The following is a 27,549-nucleotide window of genomic DNA, read 5'->3' as shown; positions in this document are numbered from 1 at the left end:
TGCATGACCTCATACCATGTTCTGTCCAGATAATAACATGAAAGAGTGGTTCAGGTTGGATGACTCGAGGAGGGAGGGAGATTTGCACCACAAAGCATATTGGTTCAAGAGATCTGTGTCTGCTAAGTGTGCTATGCTAATCTACAATATATCAAGGGAATCCTGATACTTATGTTAATTCTACTTAAAGTGCATGCCTGTCGTTCTCACAGTTTCTTACTACACAATTATTGAACTGAGCTTGTTTTCACTTTGACATTTCCATTGTTTCCCAAGGGGTTCGATTATATAGATTCCATCCTATAACTGGTCCAAGCTTATTACATATTAATATATGATCCTCATAAGTGAGCACCAGCAAGCTGGGTCAGGTTGGAATGGAAGGCTTTACGGCACCCCTATCTTTACCTAACACCCATACATGTCGTTCTAGCCAAGGATGAATTTATGCATAGGAAGGTTACTCACCTTTTATCCAAGGAACATTAGAAATTGTAACATTTTAGCCTTCAATAATGAAACCAACAAAAACATGGAATAAAAGCATGTGTACATTGAATCAGAATTGAGGGTGATAAATAACAGATAATCGCTGACAAATCTAATCAGCAATTGTCAGTAAGTTCTTATTCCAGGAAGTGGTTAGAATGTGAAATTTCCTGTGACAAGTAGTGATTTTGGGTGAATATAATTATTTGAGGGAAAAAATGAAATAATTTATCTTGATCGTGTAACATGGTAGGAAGAAATTATTTTGAAACTTACCCATGAGATTGAACAAATTACTTCTTTCTGTGCTGTGATTCTATTGGCCCCATGACACACCACCCTCAACCCGTGTGACTGATATTTATGACTTATAGAAGAAGTGCGGGTTCAAGCCTCACCCAATTCATCGCCGTAATATTGGGGAAGATTTGCTTTCTCTAAGATGTTGAACTGATGCTCTGCCAACCCTCTTAGACTGAAATATGTAATCTCATGTGGCAACATAAAAGAGTATTATAGAAGCTCTTTCAATCTGCAACATCACTATAACAGATTATTCGGTCCTTATCTCATAGCTGTAGTGAGGCCCTGGAGTGTATAAATCAATTCAGCTACTCTTCAAAAGTTGGTAATTGATTGCAAAGCAGATGGGGTTTTGTGAAAGGCACTATTATTCATGAAGAAGGAACTTCCCCTCGGAGCTGCCTGAGAGAAAAGAAGTACTTTAGCTCCCCGGCGCTCAACTAAATCAGTGCAGATCTTGACTCAAAATGTTGACTGTCCAGTTCCCTCCATAGATGGTGCCTGACCTGCTCAGACCTTCCAGCAGATTGTTTTTTTTTAAATTTTTCCACATTTCACCAGATGTACTCTGAATCCCCAGTTGAATTACTCAGAACATCCATTAGATTCTGGCACTGATTACTGTATTAGTAAGTAAGAAAAGTTCCTATACAATAACCATGCAAAATAGTGCGATGTTCTGGATAGTAATGATGTCTGCATATCTTTTAAAAACACTGTTCAGTTTTTAGTCTCTGTCATTTTAATCTCTTGTCATGGAGAATTTCTACACAAAACCTCTCTCTGTGGAAGGAGTGATACCGCTCTTACCCTCGATGGTGAGAATATCGATGCACTGGGTTATGGACTGTAGTTTTTGATGGACTCTAGATCACGGTCTCTTTGGGGGCTTTGCTATTGCTTGCACAGTGAGTGGTGGGGGCTGATGCTTCCTGCTGGAACAAATGGGGGGAGGGAGGAGGGAGGGTTGATACTTTGTTGCTGCTTGTGCATGGCAGTAGGGGAGGGGGGGTTTTGGGGTTCTAACATTTTTCTGTCATTTGTTCTTTAGGGTTTTTCTTATGCTTTTTGGATGTCTGCAATGAATAAGAATTTTAGTTTGTATACTATATACATTTTCTGATATTAGATGGAACCACTAAACCACATTCACTCCTTAATGCATCGAAGCTTGCAAAGTTTCCTTGATGATCTAATATATAACATCCATTAGTCTCGAGAGGCCATGGATTTGTGCCTTGGAAAGTTTCCAGGGCGCAGGGCGCAGGCCTGGGCAGGGTAGTATGGGAGACCGGCAGTTGTCCATGCTGCAAGTCTCCCCTCTCCACGCCACTGATGTTGTCCAAGGGAAGGGCAAGGTGTCATCACAGAGCAATGTGTGGTTAAGTGCCTTGCTCAAGGACACAACACGCTGCCTTAGCTGAGGCTTGAACTAGCAACCACTAGACGAACGCCTTAACCACTTGGCCACACGCCAACACTATCATTGGAAATGGCACATTTATCGCACGGCTCTCAAGATAATTGTGATCTGCTGTGGAAAAACCCTTACATATTACAGAAAGAGAAATTCCAAGAGAGATTTAAAATCTTGAAGGGCTTCAATAAATGAAAATAATGAACAACTGCATTCAATGGTGGAAGTTTCAGCAACGTGAAGGAGAGATTTATGGTGAAAGACAAGACGAGAGAATAGTTGAAAAGGAATAAGTTGCTTTAATAAGGAAGGCAGTGTCAGAAAGAATGACAGAAGCAGCCGTCAGCTTTTGGAATTGTGCTGGATAAAAGTGATGAGTTTACTGCAAGGTGCGGGACTAACTGGTAATTTTCAAGGACCTTCGCATGGCAGTGGCAGCTAACTGGCCAACTTCTACTGTATACTTTCACTGACTTTGATTACAGCAGACAATGCTTATGTTCTATTTCAAACATGAAGCAGCAGAGTTGATTGTAAATTATAGCCAGACTAGCAAGCAGATGATTGAGAAGAAAAGAGACAAGTGACTTCTTGAAAAATTCCCCTGGGCAAAGAAATTAGTTCATGCATCATAACCTCAGTGAGTGGCTGCCCCAAGGGTTTAAAGTAGAGGCAATTTGCATACAGTATTTTCAAATGGATAACACCCTGCAGTTCATTTACGTATTTAGAGGAGCCTTGGAGACATTTAGAAGGATGGAGCTCACATTGTTTATTTTTTTTATCTCAGGGGATGGTAGTAAGCAATTTTTGTTCTAAATCAAGTTCACCCTTATTTTGTGAAGAAGAGCTTTGTATCCAGATGCTAGCAAGTGAGAGCTCTAGATATGGAAATCTGTGTGGAGAACCCATGCTTGGGAATTCAGTGAGTTCTCCATTAGCTTGACAGATCATTTGCAAGCTAAGTATGGAAGGGCCCCGTTTAAAAAGCCCACCTACTATTATATCCTGAATGGCTTGGAATCTGATTTAAAGCCTGATGAATTATTTGTTCAAATAATGCATAAGAATAATTGTTGCTGCGTTAATGCCGAGCAATTGAAAAAATGACTTGTTATGAAAATTGATTTCTATTATTTGCGTTTGGATTTTTGATGAATGGAACATTTTTTGAAATAATAAGAGATAAAAAATCATGTTTTCATTTTGTTGTGATCTGGTCGTGACCTGGCGAACAAAAAATTTATTATCAATTTCGAGTTAGCCACTTTCATCATTACTAAAGCTAATTATTGTTCTAAATTCCAGATTGTTAACTGAATTAAAAGGAAATAATTCAATGAAGCTTACAGGTTGCCTCTAGAAGCTGAAGTTCACGCCGGCAAAGGAGAATACATATGTTGTGACTTGTGACATAATTAACTGTGCAATGGACCAGAAAAGCATCAAATTCCATGTGGTAAATTTGCATAGAACAGCCCAGACCAATTACATGACAGGTGAGATATCAGCCCGATTAGATCAGCAGCATGATCTAATTGCACTAAGAAAATATGCACTTGTCATCAAATTTCAAGTCTAATATATTGGATGATCAAAAAATTGCCTTATGTAGTGTCCTCATAACTCAAGGTTGCTTTATAATTAATGAAATGCTTTAAAAATACTTTGTTGTCAATCCAATGCAAAAATTTTATAAAGCAGTGTAAAGGTGACCAGGTAAGCTGTCTTTTAGTGCTGCTGACTGTGATTTAAATCCTGAAAGGCTTCAGAACGAGGAAATAAAGCACAATTGCATTCAGTAGTGGAAGTTCCCAAAACTGGGACCAGAGATTTAACGTCAAAGGCGAGATGAGAGAATAGTGGAAAGAGAATAATTTGCTGTGACATGAAAGGCAGTGCCATAAAGATTGCCAGAGGCAGATGTCAGCTTTTGGAATTGAGCTGGATAAATATGACGGGGTATGTGACTAACTCGGAATTTTCAAGGACCTCGCATAGCCAGCATTGGCCAAATGGCTGTCTGCTGTGTTGTATTATTCAGCGATTTTGAGATAAATAATGATCAATGCATTGTGCCAAATATTTCCATCGCGTTCAAAGCAACATTACAGAATACCTTGTGACCACTTCAGGAGGTGGGAGGGGCACACAGGGTCTTTGTTTAACAGCATGTGAGATATGGTAACTCAGACTGAGTAGAGTGCTACACAGATATATTAGCCTGAGTTATGGGTTCAAGTCTCTGATATGAAACTGCAATGAATAATGCTCAGCAAGTGAGAAGTTCCATAATGCAGGTAAAATAGTCATGAAAGTCTAAAGGGAACATACTTCTTATCTATTGCTGATGTTGAAATAACCCATTAGAACCACTGATTGAAAACAATGGCCCACAGTTTTATTGTAAGCTCTGTGCAAATGTCCATAACAGATGGATTGTTAACAGTAGTGCTGATGAGAATCAAATGCCAGCATCTTGCCTGCCAATGTGATCCAGAGTACTGCATTGCGTCAGACTTTATAGATCCCTATCCTGCTGTTGGCCATTGCCATGTATCATGGAGAAGTAGATAGTTTTGATAAACACGACAGATGGGGAGAGGTGGAGCTTTAAGAAGTTATATGTAGCTTCAGCACAGAACGGACGTCAGAAACTGCAAGCGGGCAGTTAAATGTCTGGATCAATACACAGTGCTTGTTGCAGTTGTCAAACAACTTTAAAAATGGGGATTTCAAGGATTAAGTTATGACTGCTGTTTCAAATGGACATTGAGTGACTCCAGTGCTAGCTGTTCAGACAGTCATGGTACGTTATAAGTCCATGGATCATTCACTTTTGCAACTTAAAATTGGTAAGCTGATTGCAAGATCTTCAGTTCTACCTTCGACAACACATCAGAATGGATAGTCCCATGGTGACCAGGTAATAATAGGAGCACTGAGAGTGACTGAGATTGGTCAATTACTGATTCTAATATGCTTTGCTGAGGCAGGTTTCTCTGAAAAGTCAATTTGTGTATAATGCACCATGAAATTAATGTACAACCTGTCCAGCATTTGCAAAATGAAAGGGGCATAATGTAAACTGGGGTTCACCAGATCTGCTCATCAAGTTTTATCTGTCTTCTGCTTTGGTTACTTTATTAATCTGTGTGTCTTCATTAAATGTGTTGCACAAAGTTAATAGCAAACCATCTTTCAAAAATTGGATCATTGCTCTGAACTTATTGTTCAGTCCTCATCTCCAGGAGTAGTAGGTTCTGTAAGAATCTAAGAACATTAAAGTTCAGACTTTGCTAACTGATTATTGCTACCCCCCTTAATACTTATTCTGTAGCTATTTTAACTCATTCTTATTTCTTTGCTTCTCAACTTTTGAATCTCATATGGAATATACACTAAGTGGTCATTTTATGAGGTAGATCCGTATGTATGCTCATTAATGCAAATATCTAATCAGTCAATCATATGGCAGCAACTCAATGCAGACATGTTCAAGAGGTTCAGTTGTTGTCAGACCAAACATCAGAATGTGGAAGAAATGTGATCTAAAGTGACTGTTGGTGCCAGATGGGGTAGTTTGAGTAGCTCAGTAATTGCTGATCTCCTGGGATTTTCATGTACTACGGGTTTACAGAGAATGGCACAAAAAACATCCAGTTGGCTGCAGATTAATGGTGAAAATGTCTTGTTAATGAGAGACATCAGAGGAGAATGGCCAGATTGGTTCAACATGACAGGAAGGCAACAGCAACTCAAAAAAAAACCATGCGTTACAACAGTGGTGTGCAGAAGAGCATCTCTGAATGCACAGCTCGTCAAATCTTGAAGAAGATGGGCTATAACAGCAGAAGATGACAGACATACTAAATGGCCTACTCCTGCACCTATTTTCTAGGTTTTTACACACTTAATTAGGTACAAGAGGCAAAAATGTTAAGTGTGATATATTCATCACTTACTATGCCTCCTGAGGCCCAATGCCCAGTTATCCATCAGCTCAACCTTCCAACCACCCATTGGGCAAAGCCTTCCTAAAACCTCAACATGAGAGTACCTCTAACTAATTGGACAGGAAAAGGGTTCTTCACTGTTGGAAAATCTGGCTCACTGGTTCTACCAGTGGAATGCTGGTGCTTTGTTTTATATAAAACAGCAGAGTGTGACTAATACAGTACTAACACAGCAAAATGCATGGTTTATGGTTGTCTGCACGCCACCCAAATGTTCAGCAAGGGAATGAATTTTAACAAGCAATCTGCCTGCTAGCTCTGCCATCTGAGTACAGGATACTAAAAACAGCTGCTTGCTGGCAAATACGGGTAAAACTGTGCATGTAACATCAGAAATAAATAGATGGAAAGCGAATCAAGAGAGATACAATGTACCACCCAGTGAGTGGCATATAATGCATTGCAAAAGAGCTTCATGATGGATGACCTGAGCTATGGAGCAGCAGTACTAAGCCTTCAGTGAGTTCTCTCTTATGGCTAGTTTTATTCACAAATCACTATATGGTCCTGCAGCCAATCATACTCAGTCGAGCGTTCTTCCCCATCCGATTTTACAGAACAAAATGGAACTCAGGAATTCAGAGTGCAACACTGAATAATAACCAGAATAATAACCTTACTGAGCTATACATATATACTGTGCATAAGTCTAAGGCACACATATATAGCCAGGGTGTCTAATAATTTTGCACAGTACTGTATTTATCAACGTGGTGTGGAGAGCAAGTTTGTAAATCTGGCATGAGCAAAGTATGTGGGAATGGTGAGGGTTGAGCACTACAGGAGGGGTGTGGGACAGGAGGTAGAGGAGTGCGAGGAGCGTGGGGTGGCACGGGTGCAGACACATCCAGCTCTGAGACACCGGGCAAGGTCATTTGATTCCAAACAATTGGTTTATAGATCATTACAAAATGTCTCTCTGGTGCTTTCCCCTTTCCCTGAAGGCTGAAGAAGACAGGCTATCTGGGGGCTAGGTGCCTATGTATGTGCGTTGGGTTGTGGGGAGGGGGGAGCAGGGTTTCTTTTGCTGTTGTTGCATTGCTGCTCGCTATGTTCTGTTTTGTGTTCCACGCTGTTCTGGCGGGCATGCTATGTTGGTGCCAGAATGTTTGTATCACTTGCGGGCTGCCCCCCAGCTCTTCCTTGGGTGTGTTGGTTTGTCAATGCAAGCAACACACTTCACTGTATGTTTCGATGTATATGTTATAAATAAACCTGAATCGGAATCTGAGTAGGCATTGCAAGGATGTGCCCCGAGCAGTATTATAACTAAAATGTTGCAAGACCAGCTGATTTACACTCATGTCAGTGACAGTGCTGAAGGCTGTGCCATTACTTAGTCTAGTGACAGCAGGCAATACCACTAGAAGAAAGGAACCTGCAGAAATATCAGCAAAGAAGTCCCCAGATGGCTCTACATCAAGGTTAGCTGCACATATATATTGCAGGTCTCATGTATCTCTTGCAGCTTGTTTGTTCTAGCCGTTGACATAAGAGACACTATCAGGTAAAATAGACAATGAGTCAACAGCCTAGAAGAAGTAAACATGGTGGTAAAACCGCACATTAAATATGACATTACAAGCATAGAAATGTTCAAAATAACTTGCTTGTCCTATATCTTTCATTATGTTTATTCTTGTAATATCCCCTTTATCTTGCACTTTATCAATTTATTGACAAACTTCAACTCATTCAGAATGGCACTGCTAGATTTTTAACCAAAGCCAGGACTCCCAAACCAGCTACACTGCATTGGCTTTGTGGATCTTTTAGAATTGATTTTACAGTTCTCTTACTTGTTTTTAAAGCTCTTAATGGTCTGGGACCAGAGTACCTACAGAATCATTTTTGTTTTTTAATCCTGCTCGAGCACTCAGTTCTTCTTCTGCCTGTCTCTTAAACTATCTCCCTCAAGAGATAATTTGCAGGTCAGCTTTTTTTGGAATGCAACACCTAAAACTATAAGGGTTGCAGACTCAATAGACACTTCTAAACTCCACTCGAAACCTAATTGTTTAAACTTGCTTTTAACTGACATATTTCTGTCTTTCATTTTCATATTCATTTTTATTTTAGTTTCATGTTTGGACTTTTATCCCATTGTGAAACATTTTGAACTATATCTCCTGTATGAGAAGTCCTCTATAAATAAAGTTATTATTATTTATCTGTATAGCACTTTATCTGTCGCTTTTACAATTCATTCTTACAATGTATTCTTTTACCTTATTCTAACTTAATGCACAGTGAAAGATTTTATCTATATGGACAATATGCAAGACAAGTTTTTTCACTGTATCTTCCTGCATATGACAATAATAAATCAATACCAATGCCAATCTTTTACTTGAAAACTAGGCCCTCTAGCATTTGACTTGGGAAAAGACATTGACCACCTACCAGTGATAATTTGATATGCAGTCCTTCCTTCAGTTCGCCTTTCAGCTTCCAGTGCACCAAGTTAGTCCAGCCTCTGCTTATTGCCGATATTGTCTAATCCAGGCAACATATGGCAATTCGATAATTTTAATTTCAGCATTTCCAGCTACTCCAGTAGAATATTGGTTTAATGTCACTTAGCACTTCAAGCCATCTAAGATATGCAATGTGCTTTTTATGAGATAAGCAAAGCTGAGGATTGAGGAACCTTCTTATGTTTATTAACTCACTGGAATGCACAACATGCTTTCCACAGAAACCTGGTCAGCCTCGCAATGCAGATTGAATATGGACCTGGTCGGACCATGACTCTGGCTTTGACCGTATGTTAACGAACAAACAAAAAAACGAATAGTATCCAGTGTAAAATGGCAAATGTAAACTCATTATAGACTTTGCTATAACATTGGGGTTTGAAAGTCAATCTTTATTTTCTCAACTGTCAGGGTTTGAATTATCACAATCTTTTTGCTGGCAGCAAACTATATATTGACAAGCTCAATTCAGTCAACTAAAGACGAATTTGATTTTTTTCTCAAGGGTTGAGTACATTGAGTAGCTGCAATTACTGGCAATTAACAAGTTGTCCAGCCAACTATCAAAGGCACTATTTAACAAAGTAACATCAATGAGCTTGCATTTAATCAATATGAGCATATTAAATTCACCACTTCCACATCAATACTCTTTCAGACAACTGAAGTTTCACACTGAATCTATATCAAACGGCCTGTGTGAAAACAGGCTCCTAAACCTTTGGGTGCTGTCACTGGTTAGTCATTCAATATAATCAAAAATGCATTATGAGCCTCCTCATGGTCTTAAGGTTCTCTGCCAATACTACACAAAAAATATGTGGGTTGTGGAACCTTTTTGCTTCCAAATTCACTGCTCATTACAAGAGTAGCTACACTTCAAAAAATAGTACTGTAAAAATAGAACTTAAAAATAATTTAAAACATTTTGGGGAGCCTGAAGCTGTGAGGGCTGTTATTTAAATGCAACTTTATCTTTTCTTTCATGCTCAGATGTCTCTGTTTTTTTACATTGGTGTGTGTGTGTGTGTGTGTGTGTGTGTGTGTGTGTGTGTGTGTGTGTGTGTGTGTGTGTGTGTGTGTGTGTGTGTGTGTGTGTGTGTGTGTACAATGTGACTGCAAACCTCACTGCATCTCCATGACCTTCCTGTGTATCCAAGGGTGAACAACTGCTTTTTACCTTTTTCCCACATCCCTTCCTCATCAATAGTTCAGACTCCCTTGACCCTGTAAGTTGCTCTTGTTAAACAAATCCTAACTACTGCAGTTGCAGATAGATAGAAATGAAGGAAGAATACTCACCAAGTCAGGCAGCATCTGTGGAAAGAGGGACATACTGATGTTTCAGGTTGCTGTGCTAATTATCAGAACAGCTAGAGGTAGAGATTCCCCAGCACAGAGACTATGGAATGCAGATGCAGAAGGGTGGAGTGTTGACGAGGGGAGAAAGGATGAAAGGGAAGCTCTCCGATAGGACAAAGAGTGATTAAATCAGAGAAGGACTGATGCAAGTGAAGAGTGTCTTTGGTTTTCTCATCTTGCACCATCATCATTTATGTCACTGAAACCAGCTTACTCTGCATCCTGTCACACACCTATAACTCGGTCATTTCCTTCTCCACTTCCATATTCCTGTACTCACTGCCCACCTTCTGTTACCGGGTACTGTACTCATTATAAACTATTAAATCTTTAACACCTTCCAGTTCACTGAAAGGTTGCCAACTTGATTTTCTCTGTGGAGTTGCTCTCTGAGTGCTTCCAGCATACTATTTACAGCTCCTCACATGGCATAATATCCAGCCTTTCAACACACACTTGACTCCAAATCTGACATGCAGCACAATACTCCCTTTCCACTTGACCTGGTCATGAAACACACCTCAACAGGGAAATTAAAATGATATTTTCTTGCTCAATTTTCATAACTTATTTTGTTCTCTATTTTTTTCTATGACTGTGGGAGCCCTTAGAACAATACCGGAGACAAATAACAATTCCATTTGCTGTAACATTAAGCATTGAGTATTCTCATCTATATTTGCATTCACTTTCTTAAAGGCAAGGAGGTATACAGCCCTGTTTTTTATTATTTATGCCAAGACTGATATAGATCACACTTAAACCACTGAACCATAGTCAGCGAATATTTTAAACCCCCCCCCCCCACCAGATTTGTTCAGTTCCAAATTGTACATTAGAATTTAATCAGAATCACATTATGTTTTGAGACAGTGAATTTACCATTTGTTGAAAACATGCCTTCTGTTTAGCAATCTTCACCTCCCATGAACTTTACTGGAACCTGTACTTCAAAGACAGAGCTCATTCAGTTAACCTTATCTGTGCAGATTCTCCAAAAAAGCTACCCAAATAGTCCCAGTTCCTTGTTAGAACAACCTAGAACACAGAACATAAAATAATTTATCACAGTGCATACCCTTTAGCCCATGATGCTGTGCCAACTAATATAAACATTAATCTAACCCTTCCCTCCTACACAGCCCATACATTTCCATTTTTCTTACTCAATTCTTTCCTATTGCGATGCTTTTTTTACCTTCTTCTTAAATCCAGATTGGATATCGCTTTGAAATTTACTAACGAGAGTTAATATGTCAGTGCCAAACTCTCCTTATAGTTGACCCCCTCGCCCCACCAACTGCCACTACAACAGTTTTTTAACTGACTTTCTTGTCGATGGCCGCAAGTCACTCCTACTTGGCTCTTAAAGAATACCAATCATTGTTTTAACTAAACAAACCTGTTGAAGACTGTTGTAGTACAAATTGGGCAAATATTTTTGATGGACTCATGGTTTGTAAGACATGTAAATAAATATATTGTGGTTAAATCATTATAACATCATTGAAAACTTTCATATCATGGTCTATTTTACTTTCAAGTTTTCTTCACATTTTTATTTGATTCCACATTTACTTCATTTTAATTTTCTTTTAAACTTAATCTTCATCACATTCTTTCTTTTCAATAAAGACTGGCAAACTTAAGAAATGTCAATGTTTAACACACAGTTAACTCACTAATTTGAATGTATGCTTCCTACACGGTGTTATGACATATAGTAAAAATTTGCAATTATGATTTCATCATTTTTCAAAGTTGTTATCCAATACTGGCATCTTTTCAGTTAAACAACTATATATTCTTCTGCGTTCTCTACTCCTTAGGAAATAGAAGTGGAATGAATGGTTAAATTCTCAAACTAATTGTTAACTTGGGGATTTTTAACAAGACCTGATCTAAAAATTGAACACCTAAACATACCTTGCTATGATTGGTATTGACTGGATGATTTGTATTTTTTGATCTGATGGGAGGTTACCAATCTGAAGTGTTAAATCTCTTCAAAGCAGTTATTCAATTTACAAAAAATGTATGAGCCTTTCCTATTTTTATCAGAGTTCTAACATTCATGCCCATCAATAGTATGAAAGCTGCCTCAGGAGCCTGAAGGCATGTTTCATTAACAACTGCAAACAGAACTCATTTTCTGGCAAAGAAAAATAACTCTGGACAGCTGCAAGTGTGTTCTGCAACAGCCTCAGCCTGGATATCTCTTCTAAAAGATAAAAGATGCACTGTAACTTCACTTTGCTTAATTCAGTGTTTAATACTGACCACTGCTTCAATGGGCAACACTTAAACATGCAAACTGAAGAGCAACAAGTCCTGTGGAAAGACAGAAATGAGTCACAGTCAGCAGTGACAATCTCTTGTGAGTATCAATGCAATTATTCCTCACTTGTATCGGTGCTCCTCACAGAAATATCTTAACATTCAGAAGCACTTTCGTCCTAAGGAGAATAGATTTATCACCTAAAGAGAATAGCTTCTGTCTTCACAGATTTATTTAGAGCTCATGATAGATGCGGTCATAATTCACTGTTCATTTTCTAGACAAACAGAGCATACTGCTCAAGTAGGTATTATTTTCAAAATAGCAGATCTGGCTATGGGCAGCAGAATAGCTAATTTCTTTAACTCACATATTAGGGCTACAAGAAAATTATTTTTTTTTAAATAACCATAGTATGATGGCTAAGGGCCAAATTCCTCTGAATTCAAAATGTAATGACACACACAGTGACAGTGTATATGGTGCCGAGTAGAGTACCTGCAAAGTACTGGTATAGCTTCAGCAGGTTGTCTGATGGTCTGAAGAGTGGTCAGGTGTCCAGGTAGACAAAATGTACAACACGCTGGCAGAGGCAGAAACACTCTTTGATGATGAAGACTACAGAAGTCCTTGTGCATACAGGAAAACTCTTGAAAAATTCACTTCATGCGAACACAGTCTGTGTGACTCTCTCTTTGCGCTGGTCTTGTTTTGCTGTTTGTCACTTCTTGAAACTTGCATGACTGACATTGGCTATGATGTTGAAGCAAAGGATTCTGCCTGACAGCTCTCCTGTCCTTACAATGGTGAGAATCCGGCAAACCAGTCGCTGGTATCTGGCCAGGCTCCTATATGTTCCTCTAGAAGAAAACTGCAGCACTGATAGTGCCTGGATGTATGAGAGAGAAATAACAGCCTACTGAATCGGTGTCATATAAACACATTCTGTCACCGGTGATTTAGAGCTAGTGAGTATGTTAATGGTCTTCTGCTGGTTTCTATCTTCACTCATCTGATGCTAATATGTCAAGGGAATAACCTTTTATGCTGGTTCAGACACCAGCACGCATTACACTAATGGTTGATGCTAGCATACGCTGCAGGAGCTCAATGGTAACTGGCTTCATCTATTCCAGGGTTAAATGACACAGCAGCAATGAGCAGGCAGCCTGCCCAGCAATAATCATTTACTCTTCATAGCGATCTATGTAGCCTGTCATTAACAGGGGAACAGCAGATTAGAACACAGAAATATTAATTAATATCTTTTTGAATGTTGAAACGATAAGCAGCAGCAGACAGATTTTGTGAAGTTTCCTACTTGCAGGTAACACAATTTATAACAAAGACAATTTGGACACAGTTTTCTCATACCTATTGCAAGCATTTCCATTTCAGCATATCATGTCTGATTAACTATAAATATATTGAAAATGAAATAAAAAGAAATTATTTATATAATATAAATTATTACTTACCATGCTTTATTTTCAAGGCCTATAGCAGCAAAATGTATTCGGATTTTTGGAAACTGGTATGTCCTTTTAAATAGAAAGGACTCCTTGGGGAAAAGAGATTTGCTATCTCAAACAAATAACTTTTCCAATTTAATTCAGGAACATCAATATAAAGAAATGAGATCAATGAGCTCTGATCATCACTTTTAAATAATTTTTCTTTTACAAACATAAAAAGACGAGGCTTACAAATTATTATCTGTGAAGGCAATAATCACAGACTCCATAATGCATTACTTTATAAATCTTAGTTATTTCTTGTTTTTCTTCATTAAAAACCATGGAATATTTTGGCATGGTTTCAGACTTGAACAAGCAAAATAAAACCTCATTAAATTTTGAATGGATCATTTGCCATTTTGTTTTCATTCCAGAAAACTTAAAAAGCTGGTTGGAATAAATTAATACCAATGCAGTGCCAACAACAGAGTGTATTCCTCAATATGTCATTTGTACTTGGGCTTTTGATATGTACCAATTTTTTTATGAATGGTGAAATCTCATTTCCACCTGAACAATACTCTGATAAATTACTGAAGACAACGGTAAAATATTAGAAATATATGATCCATGTTGGACCAAAATATTAACACCAAAGCCTTCTTACTCTGAGTCCTACTTAGGAACTGATTATTTTAAATGACTGCCTGGACTTGACGCTTTAAAACATCTCAGCAACTTGGAGTGCAGATCTGAAATAATGAGTTAAAATAAATAGAACATATAATGTTACAGCACAGTCCAGGCCCTTTGGCCCATGATACTGTCCCAATCAATCTAACCCTTTCCTTCTATATACGCTAAGAGTTTCTTACGTGCCCCTAATGTATCTGCCTGTTCTACCACCCCTAGCAGGACATTAAATAGAACAGAGTTAAACTTAATTTTGATCCAAGTATTCATTTTAGATAAAATTCTTGCAAGTTTTTTTGAATCTTCTCCAGTGCTTCAATATTTTGTTGCCTAGAGACAGGAATTGCATGCAATACTACAAATACAGCCCCAGTAAGATTCTGAAATGGGGCACATGAATATAGTGGATATGTATGCAAATACCACCATCCCTGCTGGGGAATATAAATCCAGTTCATTAAGTATATTTGGAATTAAAAAGCTGGTGGTAGTATGGTTGATCATTCAAGCGCTGATGTTCGTAAAAGCTTATCTGACTCATTGTTGTCCTTTAAGCAAAGAAATCTTCTATCCTTACCCACAACGGCCTATATGAGATCCAGACCCACAGCAGTGTGTATTTGACCCTTAATTGCTCTGCAAAATGGCCTAGAAAGCTGCTCACCACTCACTCATATTAAAAGCTGCTATACACTGAACTGCATGGACTGCAATGGTTCGAGAAGGTGACTCAACACCTCCATCTCAAGGGCAATTAGAGATGGAAAATAAATACTAGCCTTGCCAGCAATATCCACTTCTCATGAATAAATTAAAACAAAAGGAATTTAATATAACCTCCCTGTATGCACCAATTCCTCCAGAAATAAATTTCACCATTTTGTTTGGAACCTCTTTGGTGTTATCAAATTGTGTTGCTAATTTTAACCATCAATTTATCTTTAATCCCTAATCACTTTGCTCATCTGCTCCTTTTTATTCTTCCCTTCCAAATAACCTCAAGGTTAACTGTCGATCCAGAAAGGAAGAGATTAGGCGGTATAAAAGGAATGCCTAGTGAGTTTAATCACACTGAGATGAATTCTAGGCTGGCAAAATGTTTCAGAAGAGACACCCAACATGCAGATGCACTGGACATCAAAACCCTTACCAAATAAGGGGATAAAGTGTCTGTGTGTGACGGATCTCTCACTTGCTGCTGCCGGGTAAGTTGTCTGTGTGTGATTATCTCTCGCTTGTTGCTCCCAAGGGAAGGCCTTCGCGTTCAAGAGGTCTCCCTCTCCCTTGATGCTGTCGGCGGATGTTACCAAAGTTCTGTGATTTGGACTTGTAGTCTTATGCTTTTATATATTCTGTGTTCTGCCTGTTCTTTCTTCTTGCCATTTGGTCTGAATTGTGAGTTTTTTTGTGTGATGGGGAGTTGTTCTTGCTATTTGCACAATTTGTTTTTCTGCATGGGGGTGGGAGTTGATGGTCTTATTGCCGTAAGTGTGACTTTATCGTTTTCTCAAATGGGGGGGGGTTTAATGACCGTGTTGTTTACAAGATTTGTTTTTATTTGTGGGTGGGGGGGGAGCAGTTGAAGTTTCTCCATGAATGACCAATGGTTTTCTTTGTTTTGTGGCTGTCTGGGGAAGACACATCTCAGAGTTGTATACTGCATGTGTACTTTGATAATAAATGAACCTTTGAACCTTTCAGTAAGGTAACTAGACTTTCAGTAAGGGAGCTAGGGCTTTACTCTCTGGAGAGGAGGAGGATGAGAGGAGACATGATAGAGGTGTACAAGATATTAAGAGGAATAGATAGAGTGGACAGCCAGCGCCTCTTCCCCAGGGTATCACTGCTCAATACAAGAGGACATGGCTTTAAGGTAAGGGGTGGGAACTTCAAGGGGGATATTAGAGGAAGTTTTTTTACTCAGAGAATGGTTGGTGCGTGGAATGCACTGCCTGAGTCAGTCGTGGAGGCAGACACACTATTAAATTTAAGAGACTACTAGACAAGTATATGGAGGAATTTAAGGTGGGGGGTTATATGGGAGGCAGGATTTAAGGGTCGGCACAGCATTGTGGGCCAAAGGGCCTGTACTGTGCTGTACTACTCTATGTTCTATGTAACCATATTGAGGCAATGGGTTAAATGAACTGAATATGGTTTGGCAAAAGGACAAAACAAAATAATATGTTATTTATGATATTAATAACAATGGGATAATTGCTCAAATGTAATATTTATATGTAACTTAGTCTATGATGTAAGGATGACATACATTTATATAGTGCCTTGATGAAATTTGATGTAATCTAAAGTACTTTACCAGCAAAATGGAAATTATGGAATACAATGAGTACTCCAATTAGGAAAGTTAAGAACTGATTTAAGCACATGATTAAGCTGACGATCTCTTTCTTGACTAGGATGGGTATGATAGACCAAATAGCTATCATCTGTGTTGAACTCTAGTCCAGAAATGTTGGAAAAAATTGTGATAAGATGACTTCCTCTCCTTATATGGAATCAGTTGTTAGCCATGAGGTGATAACAATTCTCATAGTCAATCTCTACCTGCACCATGCAAGAATTTGACTGATCAGAAAGAGCAAGCTAATCAGCAGCATTTGGAGGGACAAAGATTTGGTACAATAATTGAGATTTTTTTCTTAGGTAGTCCCTCAGCATCAAAGTAAAGATGTGCTGCTCCTGGAAAGGGTCCAACAAAGGTTTATAGAATGAGCCTAGGAATAAAAGACTTATCATATGAAGAGTCTCATGTCTCTGTGACTGTACTCAACGGAGTACAAAAGGATAACAGAGGATCTCATTGAAACCTAACTGACACTAAAAGGTCTGGATAGTGTGGACATTGAAAGGAGGCTTTCATTAGAAGGAGGGTCCAAGAACTCAGCACATTATATTGGATGAGACACACCAACTGATCAACAATGGCTTTACCGGAATTGTGTTTACCAGAGAAGAGGAGGAGAACAGCAGCTGACATCCAATCTTAGATGTATTGGTTGAACGACAAGTCAATGGCAGATCTCAAACAAGTTTCTGCCGAAAGGCATCTCACACAGATCAAATACTCAATTTCCACAGCAACCACCCAGGTGTCCACAAGCAAAGCTGCATCAGGACGTTATTCAAAATGAGCCACTAACATTGCAGCACAGCATTACTACAGAAGAGTGAAGAAGAACAAGAAGAACGTCTCAACAACAATTTCAGGAACAATGGATACTCAAGTAATTTTGTTCAGCGCTGTTTGTCCTTCAAAATCAAAGAAGCACACAATGTCCAACCAAGCTGGTACATCAAGAACGTATTGGAAATGACCAATAGCTTTCTACAACCATTTGACATCACAGTAGCACACAAACCTACAGCTACACTACACCAGGGTCTATCAAGAATAAAAGGCCCCCTACCCACCACGCACAGAACAAACACCATATACAAAATTCCATGCGCCGACTGTGACAAGAATTATGTTCAGCAGACTGGTAGGAAGCTACCAACAAGGGCACATGAACATCAACTGGCTGCAACTCTCATGATCAATTTTCCCTTATATCCATACATTACAACAGTGAAGCACATCAATTCGACTGGACCATTGTCACTATCCAAAGCCAAGCCCATCAGCAACAAGCCTGAGAATTCTTAGAGGCTTTGTTCTCCACACGGAATTGTATCAACAAGCACTTCGACGTGAACTCAGTCTTCATCCCATTTCAGCGTCAATTCATCAGTCCAGAGCCGAGAGCCAATTCCCATCTGATTACATGCGTCAATCAATGAGGATGACATTAATCCTACATAACGGTCGACTAACACAGCCCGGACAACAATTATCAAATAATCAGATTTTAACGAACCAATCGCAGATTACCTAATCGGAAACCAATAGAAATGGCACAAATACCCCACCCCACACACACACAAACTGACCAATCACAGGACACATAAAAGATGAACAATGTTGATCACCAACATTTCATTCATAGTTGCCTATCTGGGTAACAAAACATCTGCAAGCTAACAAGCCAGCTCGGCGAGCTACTCAACAACAACTTCCGCTCCTATATCTTATAACCTTATGATTGAGAAAAACTTGCTCCCACTCGATTTTTGGTGAACTTTGGAATGTCTAACAAGGCCAATGTGGGAACCAGTCTCTTTCTAGATAGGTCAGAAATTGACCTTTGGGATGAGTGGTTGAGGTGGCACACCGCTTCCAGTGCTTATGCAGAGATTTTCTGTGTTTACATGGAGACTCGAGGTTCTGAATGCCACCCCAAATGCTCTTTCTCCAATTTGAGTGGTTATGGGAAAAAGATGATAAAGAGTTTTTGAACGTTGCTCTTCTTCTAGGAAGCTTTGAGCATATTGAACCTTTTTCTCCTTCTCTGGTCATCTCCTCTTATTGCAGAGCTCAGAATAGAATGCCTGCTTCAAGAATCAGATGCCAGCCAGTGTACAGAATAAGTTTCCAAATATATGCATCTGGCAATGTATTTCATATGGGGCATTGATAACTCTAAGGAATTGCTGCATGTTAAATAGCATAACGTTAACATAGATTATTCCATAAAAAGATGAAAAAGAGATCTGAAAAAAATCACATGGATAATAATGAGTGATGAAATCTTTTGATTTTAGTGACAAAGTAATATTGAGGGCCAAAATGTGATAAACCTTCCTATTTCTCTGGGAATCATGTCATGAGAACCTTTATTTCTAAATTTACCTGTACAAATAGATGCAGAATGACTCGGCTGAAAGATGCCAGTTCTGATTGTAGAGCAGTGGAATGATAATATGCAAGCCTCACTATTGTCTCAGTTAGAAGGAAAAGTTGAAAGCATTTTTTACTTCTTCAGCCTTGAAAAGAGGCAAATGGAAAGAGGCCATTAAGAATTTTCTGATGTACTATTTAAATTAGTGAAGGCCAACTCAAAGTGTTCTTTCAGAGTAATTCATGACTGGGCTAAATGCATGCAACATATAACTTATGTGTATGACTGGAAGTATCACACAAGATCTACATCATTCAGGGACAAAAAGGAACAACCTTCCTTCCTGTAAGAAAAGGAGAGCATCTCTAGGCTCCAAAGGACAATTGTCAGATATTAGCCTAGCCTATCACAGGAAATGTCCTCCCCACCATCTACAAGGAGTGCTGCAACAGGAAAGCAGCATCCATCATCAAGAACCCCCATCATCCAGGCCATGCTCTTTTCTCACTGCTGCCATTGAGATGAGGTACAGGAGCCTGAGGTCCCATACCATCACATTCAGGAACATGGATAACTTTCAACCATCAGTCTCCTGAAGCAGAGTCTGGGCGTGAGTGGATAACTTCACTCAACTCAATACTGAACTGATTCTACAACTGATGGACTCACTTTCATATCATCAGTATTATTTATTTTAATAATAATAATAATAATAATATTGTATTTGCACAACTTAACTTCTTTTGCACATTACTTATATGTCTATGCATCATTTTTTATTGATTCTGTTGATTTTCTTTGTTTTACTGTGAATGCTTTCAAATAAATTAATCTCAGGGTGCTATATGGTGACATATACATACTTTTATAATAAACTTATTTTGAACTTTTGAACTTTGAACTTTTCTGGCATTCCTACCTGTCATCAATTATCAATGCAGATGACAGACAACCTATGTTCCAGAGCCAGCAGACTGCCTGGGATAAACAATACGTGAATGTGACATCCTGGCCAGATCCTAAGGAGGCTAAATCTCAACAAAGTGACCTCAGAACAGACTGACTGGGAGTTTTTCTGTCATACACCATATGGTGTTGTCCCTTTGAGATTTAGGGTAGAAATGTGTCATCAACCATTGTACAAAACCAGTGGAAGTGCCTCAGTTATAGTTTTATGTATCCCCACCCGACCCAACTTTCATTTCTAATAATCCTAATGGCCTACAGCAAATCATGAGTAATCACTTGCAATACTCACATTTTGCATGACCTCTCATATTAATTTTCATCACCTCTTATACAGTCAGGTCTTATCATTAATCTCATTTTAAACAATGTGCCTGCAATTCTATTCCACCATGAGTTGCATTAAACTACACATTGCACTGGTCAAATGATGCCTTCAGTTCTGCATAACAAGACAAAAGGAAAGGATTAGTTTCAGAGTTGAAAGTAAGCTGGTCCAGACTGGTAAAATATCTGGTAAGAAAGAGTTTACCAATAGTACAGATGGGTTAAATCAGTATTGTTGGCACCATAGCTGTAATGGTCAGGAATTGAAGTTACTTTCATCGCTGACTGTTTTAAAAAAGAGACTAAGCTTGGAAGTATTAATGGCTTGAAAACTTGATCCCTTGAATTTTCATGGTCTAGGTCAATAACTTATCCTTCCATGTTGGGGCATGAATTTAAGGCAATACAAAAGTTGGCTGTGTGGTTGATTGTAAAGAACAAGGTTTGAGTTGGAGGAAGATATTGGAACAGGGTTAGGACTGGCAGAATGGTGTAGATAGCACCGACTCAGCTCCAGTGAACCTGGCATTAATCCTGGCCTCCTGTGCTGGAGTTTGCTCAATTAATTACCACTGTAAATTGCCCCTAATTTGGAGTAGAATCTGAGACAGTTAATGAGACAATGGAGAAAATAAAATGGGAATAGAGTGGGATTAGTGTCAATGACTGTTTCAGAATCGGGTTTATTATCACTGGCGAGTGTCGTGAAATTTGTTAACTGAGCAGCAGCATTTCAATGCAATTCATAAAACAGAAGAAATAATAATAATAATAATTATTATTATTATTACTACAATAAACATATATTGAATAGATTAAAAATTGAGCAAAAACAGGAAAAAATATATTAAAAAAGTGAGGTAGTGTTCAAGGACTCAATGTATATTTAGGAATTGGATGGCAGAGGGGGAGAAGCTGTTTCTGAATCACTGAGTATGTGCCTTCAGGCTTCTGTACCTCCTACCTGATGGTAGCAGTAAGAAAAGGGCATGCCCTGGGTGCTGGATGTCATTAATAATAGACATTGCCTTTCTGAGACAGCACTCCTTGAAGATATCTTTGGTACTTCGTAGGCTAGTATGCAAGATGGAGCTGACTAAACTTACAACCTGCTGCAGCTTCTTTCGGTCCTGTGCAGTAGCACCCCCCCCCCCCCCCCATACCAGACAGTGATGCAGCCTGTCAGAATGCTCTGCACAGTACACCTATAGAAGTTTTTGAGTGTATTTTTGATATACTAAATCTCTTCAAACTCTTAATGAAGTTTAGCTGCCGTCTTGCCTTCTTTATAACTATATCAATATGTTGGGACAAGTTTAGATTCTCAGAGATCTTGACATCTTGAAACTGCTCACTCTCTCCATTTCTGATCCCCCTATGAAGATTAGTATGTGTTTCTTCATCTTACCCTTCGTGAAGTCCACAATCAACTCTTTTGTCTTACTGACGTTGAGTGCCAGGTTGTTGCTGCGACACCACTCCACTAGTTGCTATATCTCAATCCTGCACACCCTCTCGTCACCATCTGAGATTCTACCAACAATGGTTCTATCTTCAGCCAATTTATAGATGATATTTGAGAAATGGCTAGCCACATGGTCATGGGTATATAGAGAGGAGAGAAATGGGAGAAGCACACACCCCTGAGGTGCACCGGTGTTGATCGTCAGCAAGAAGGAGGTATTATCACCAATCCACACAGATTGTGGTATTTCAGTTTGGAAGTCGAGGATCCGATTGCAGAGGGAGGTACAGAGGCCCAAGTTCTGCAACTTCTCTGAGCTGTAGTCGATGAACAGCATTCTGACACAGGTGTTTGTGTTGTCCAGGTGGTCTAAAGCCATGTGAAGAGCCATGGAGATTGCATCTGCCATTGACCTATTGTGACGATAGGCAAATTACAATGGGTCCAGGTCCTTGCTGAGGCAGGAGTTCAGACTAGTCATGACCAACCTCTCAAAGCATTTCATCACTGTAGATGTGAATGCTTCTGGGCGATAGTCATTAAGGCAGCTCACATTATTCTTCTTAGGCACTGGTATAATTGTTGCCTTTTAGAAGCAACTGGGAATTTCTGCCCATAGCAGTGAGAAGTTAAAAACGTCATTGAATACTCCTGCCAGTTGGTTGGAACATTTTTTCAGAGCCTTACCAGGTACTCCATCGGGACCCTCTGCCTTGTGAGGCTTCTCTCTCTTTGAAGACAGCCTAACATCGGCCTCTGAGACAGAGATCACAGGGTCACCAGGTGCAGCAGGGATCTTCACAGCTGTAGTTGTGTTCTCCCTTTCAAACTGGGCATAGAAGGCGTTGACTTCTTCTGGTAATGAAGCATTGCTGCCATTCATGCTATTTGGTTTCTTTTTGTAGGAAGTAAAATCTTGCAAACACTGCCAGAGTTGTCATACAGCTGATGTCACCTCCAACCTTGTTTTAAATTGGCTCTTCATCCTTGAATTAGCCCTCCGCATGTCATACCTGGTTTTCCTGTACAGCTCTGATCACCAGACTTGAATGCCACAGAACTAGCCATCAGCAGATGACATGCTTCCTGGTTCATCCATGGCTTTTGGTTTGTGAATGTACAGTGAGTCTTTGTCGGCACGCACTCATTCACACAAGTTTTAATGAAGTTGATAACAACTGCAGCATACTTATCCAGATTCAAAGATGAATCCTTGAATAAGATCCAGTCCACCGATTCGAAGCAGTCCTGTAGGTGCTCCTGTGCTTCCCTTGTCCATACCTTCTTGGTCCTCACTACTGATGCTGCAGTCTTCAGTTTTTGCCTGTACTTAGGGAGTAGAAGTACAGCCAGGTGATTAGATTTCCCAAAGTGAGGGTATGGAATAGCACGGCAGGCATTCTTGATGGGTGGTTTAACAATGGTCCAATGTGTTGTTTCTTCTAGTATTGCAAGTGATCTGTTGATGGTAATTGCTTAGTGTCTTTTTCAGACTGGCCTGTTTAAAATCCCCCAAAATGATGGTTGTCATAGTACTGAATTCAGATGACCAGCCAATGATTAGATTGAATGGCTTGCTCCACCTTTGATTTTCTATGTTTCCATAAGACATAAGAGCAGAATTAGGCCATTTAGCTCATCATGTCTGTTCTGCCATTTCATCATGGCTGATTTGTTATCCCTCTCAACCCCGCTGATATGTCTTCTCCCCTTAACCTTTGATGCCCTTACTAATCAAAATCCTCTCAACCTCCACCTTAAATACACCCAGTAACTTGAATCTCCGTGGCAATGGTTTCCACAGCTTCACTATGCTCTAGCTAAAAAAATTCCTCATCTTCTATTTTGAGACTATGCTTTCTGGTCCTAGATTCCCCCACCACAGAGAACATCCATATTTCAACGTGTTAAGTGGGAAGAAAAGTGGTGAATTCAATTCAGTCCAGAGAATGTGAGATAGAGCAAACAAGATAAGGGAATACATGATAAATAGTAGAATACAGGCAAATATAGAGAGCCAGAGCCTGCTCACAACAAGGTAGCAGAACAGTTAAGGTGATTCAGAAAACATGTGACATACATAGTTTAATAGCTTTTTCAGAGAATATAAGAGGAGAAAGATAATCCTTGAATTTATATAACACAAGTCAGGCCACTGTTGCTTTAGTCTGTACCATTCTGGTCTCTGAATTATGGGAAGAATGTAGTCATAATGCAAAAGGTACAGGGAAGATGAATGAGGATGCTGCTGCTTCTGGATAAGTTTTGTTATAAAGGAAAATTGTTTTCACACGCTGTCCTGCTTGGAAGCTCATACTATGAAATATAAATTACCCATCTACAGCTGACGACAAGGATAAGAGGAATTTTGAGACACCAAAGGCCTGAAGCACTTTTATTTGCATACTAAATAATCTATTTTCTCATAATAGCACAACACATTATTATAATGTAATGCACATTATAATGGAGGACCTTCATTGCTGCCCTAAATGCCAGCGGCGCAATGGGCAGTCAATAAGTAATACACATTATAGAACATGTACAGATCATATGGTTCAATATATCAATAAACTGTTGTACTGTTAGTGATTTTACAGAAGGTAATTCTGTCATTTTGAATACAGCTTCAAATTTAAAGGAGGTACAGGTTATAAAGTAGGAGGTGATATTCAGATGGAGCCACTTACTACAAAGGGTTTTAGGATATCTTTATGAGGCTAGGTGTCTGCTGATCTCTTCTCCTGCATCAGGTCCATATCATTCTTCAAGCCTGTGCCTGCTTACTCACAATGATCTGTGGTCCAGACACCCAACAATCTTAAAATTTTCGTCTTTGCATTCATGGTCTTTCCCCATTCTAGGAGTAATAACCTCCTCCTGTGCTACACCCCACTGTTCTGGATTCATGATCATCCTCAGTTTCTGAAATCTACCACTACCAGTTATGTCCGAAGGTAAATGAACACAAGTTCTAGAAATGCCACTCAAAACCACTCAAGGTCTATCATCTCCTCTTGGGTTAACCTTTTGGCAACTTTTTTCTGATATCTGCTCACGTGCTATGGTTTCAGATTTTGTCTGAAAATGCTCCTGTGAAATGCCTAGCTGCCTTTTAAAAGTGATACTTAATGAAAATGGTTATTTATGGCTGTGGGAGAAAATAAGGTATTTCAGAGCAGGGAGGTGGAGTAGAGATTAGTAAAATGGACCAGGCTCACGATAACTAATATATTTTTATGGCCCAAAAATTTTCTAATCTGATCTTCCTAAAATCTGAAAGGAAAAGAAAATTCTATAAGAGGAAAATATTACAGTAATGTATTGTTTAATTGACTTGGGGTGTTTTTTTGAGTCTCTCGGATAAAGTTCTGTTGAAAAATTGCATTACAAAAGTGCCCCTATCAATCACTAAGCATCATTATGTCTCTAACCGAGGCAAGTAACACTGGTAATAGGTCACTAAAATAGATTACATTTGGAAGCACATTAAGTTGTCAGAGAAACTGAGTACATAAGTACAATAAACCGCAAAATAAATATAAATGCAGCACTTCTGCAGGCAATAGGAAAATGGACAAGAGTGAGACTCTTAGAGTCAAGAGTGAGAAACAGAAATTTGTACTAATGGAGGAGGCCATGTGCCCCGTTGTGAAAATGCTGGTTGAAAATGAGCCTTCTCATTCCCACGTCCCTTTGTTCTTGTTTTATTTATAGTAGCACGTCAATTGTTCCTCCAGGTATTGTTCAATGCAAGAAGGTGTCCTGCCTGCCTCTACCATTCTTTCATTTGAATCATTCCAGATTTGTGGAATGCACTGGGCTTCCTTTAACTTGTAATAGCAACATTTAAGAGACATGTACATGGTTAAGTAAGTTTTAGATATGCATGGGCCAAATGTCGGCAAAAATGTTGAGCATTTCCCGTCTCTGCATTATATTCTGTGTTACGTGTTTATTATGTTTATTATGGTAGTTAGTCACATGGGGAAGGTGTGGTCGAAGTGAAGAGTTAATTATATAATTGTGCTTTGTCTGGGTCATTTATGGCTAGCGGTCACTGGGTGTGATATCTTTTTGTTGACTGCTTAATTATATTTAAGTGCAACTAATCCTGCTTAAGTCCATTTAATATCACCAGTTTTAGTTTCATTAGCTTTATCACTTCAAGATTGTTTTGGTAGTTACTAATAAAGGATTGAATATATTTCTTCAACTTCCAACATTATAATTATTAGATTGGATCTGTAGGTGCATCATTCAGGATAACTCCCCTTTCTTGGTCTCCAAAAGTGGCATTGGTTTGTTCAAATAGCTGCTACAAGTTGAGGTGGACTTCTTGGCTGGTATGGTTGAGTTGGGCCAAAGGGCCTGTTTCCATGATGTATGATTCTATGACTCTCCTTAAATCCTACCGCTTTTGTCTTAAATTATTGACAGGTAAAACAGGAGAGGATGGGTTGGGGGATAAAGATTAAGAGAGTGGAGTGAAAGATTCAGACAAAATGGAGGAGTATACACATCGAGGATGGGATGGATGTGTGAGCACAATAGTGTTCTGGCTTTTCTTCCTTTCATCAATAGAACTCACCCCATGCCCTCACCACTACCTTTTCTCCCCTCAAACCCAGAACAGACATTGCTTGCAATTTGCTGTACAAATATCCTTGATGTGTTTTCACTTCCATTGCCTCAATGGTATAAATCCATTATTTTTTTTTAAACTACTGGTTCTGGGAATCTAAAACAAAAATGGAAAATGCTGAACAGTCAAAGTCAAAAAATGCACAAGTGCATGTACAGATGCAATGAAAAACTGATTTGCAGGCCATATCTATGACTTCATTCCATCTATCAATGTACATGATCATACTTCCCTACTCTGTATTTCACCTGCCATTTCCTTGCTTATTGTCCCAACTGTCTAAGTCCATCTGTCGACTCCATGCTTCCTAATGCTACCAGCTCCTCCACTTATCTTTGTTTCACCCATAAAGCTGGCCATCAATTCTGAAATCCATTTCATTAACATAGAACATGAAAGATAGTGGAGCTGTAGGTTTTTGCAAATAAAATTATGTGAGGCGCTTTATATTTAAGAAAATCCAAAACAACTCATTTACTGTACTCCAAACACGGAACATGAAGTGCGGTAAAAATACCTTATGTAATTATGTCATCACATCAGGCCAACCTCTTATAGTAAACCTGAACTCAATGCCAGGGGCTGTGAATGATGTACATTTCCACCAATGACATTATTCTACAACCCCACACCAACGCTTGCAGAACACCACTAGTTGTTCATGGAAAACCCTGAACATCCTCTGCACAGCACCATCCAGAGACAGAGAAGCAGCTTCAGCGGCAGGTTGCTGTCAATGCAATGCTCCTCAGACAGGATGAAGAGATCATTACTCCCCAACGCCATTCAGCTCTACAATTCAACCACCAGGGGCAAGACATGTTAAAGTGCCGGGGTTAGGACTGAGCTTAAGTTACCACTCAATGCACTTTAGTAAACTGTTTAAGAACTTTTTAAAAGCTATTTATTAAT

This window comes from Hypanus sabinus, chromosome 7 (assembly GCF_030144855.1).
Source record: "Hypanus sabinus isolate sHypSab1 chromosome 7, sHypSab1.hap1, whole genome shotgun sequence".
NCBI lineage: Eukaryota > Metazoa > Chordata > Chondrichthyes > Myliobatiformes > Dasyatidae > Hypanus > Hypanus sabinus.
Note: the sequence above shows the minus strand (reverse complement) of the source record.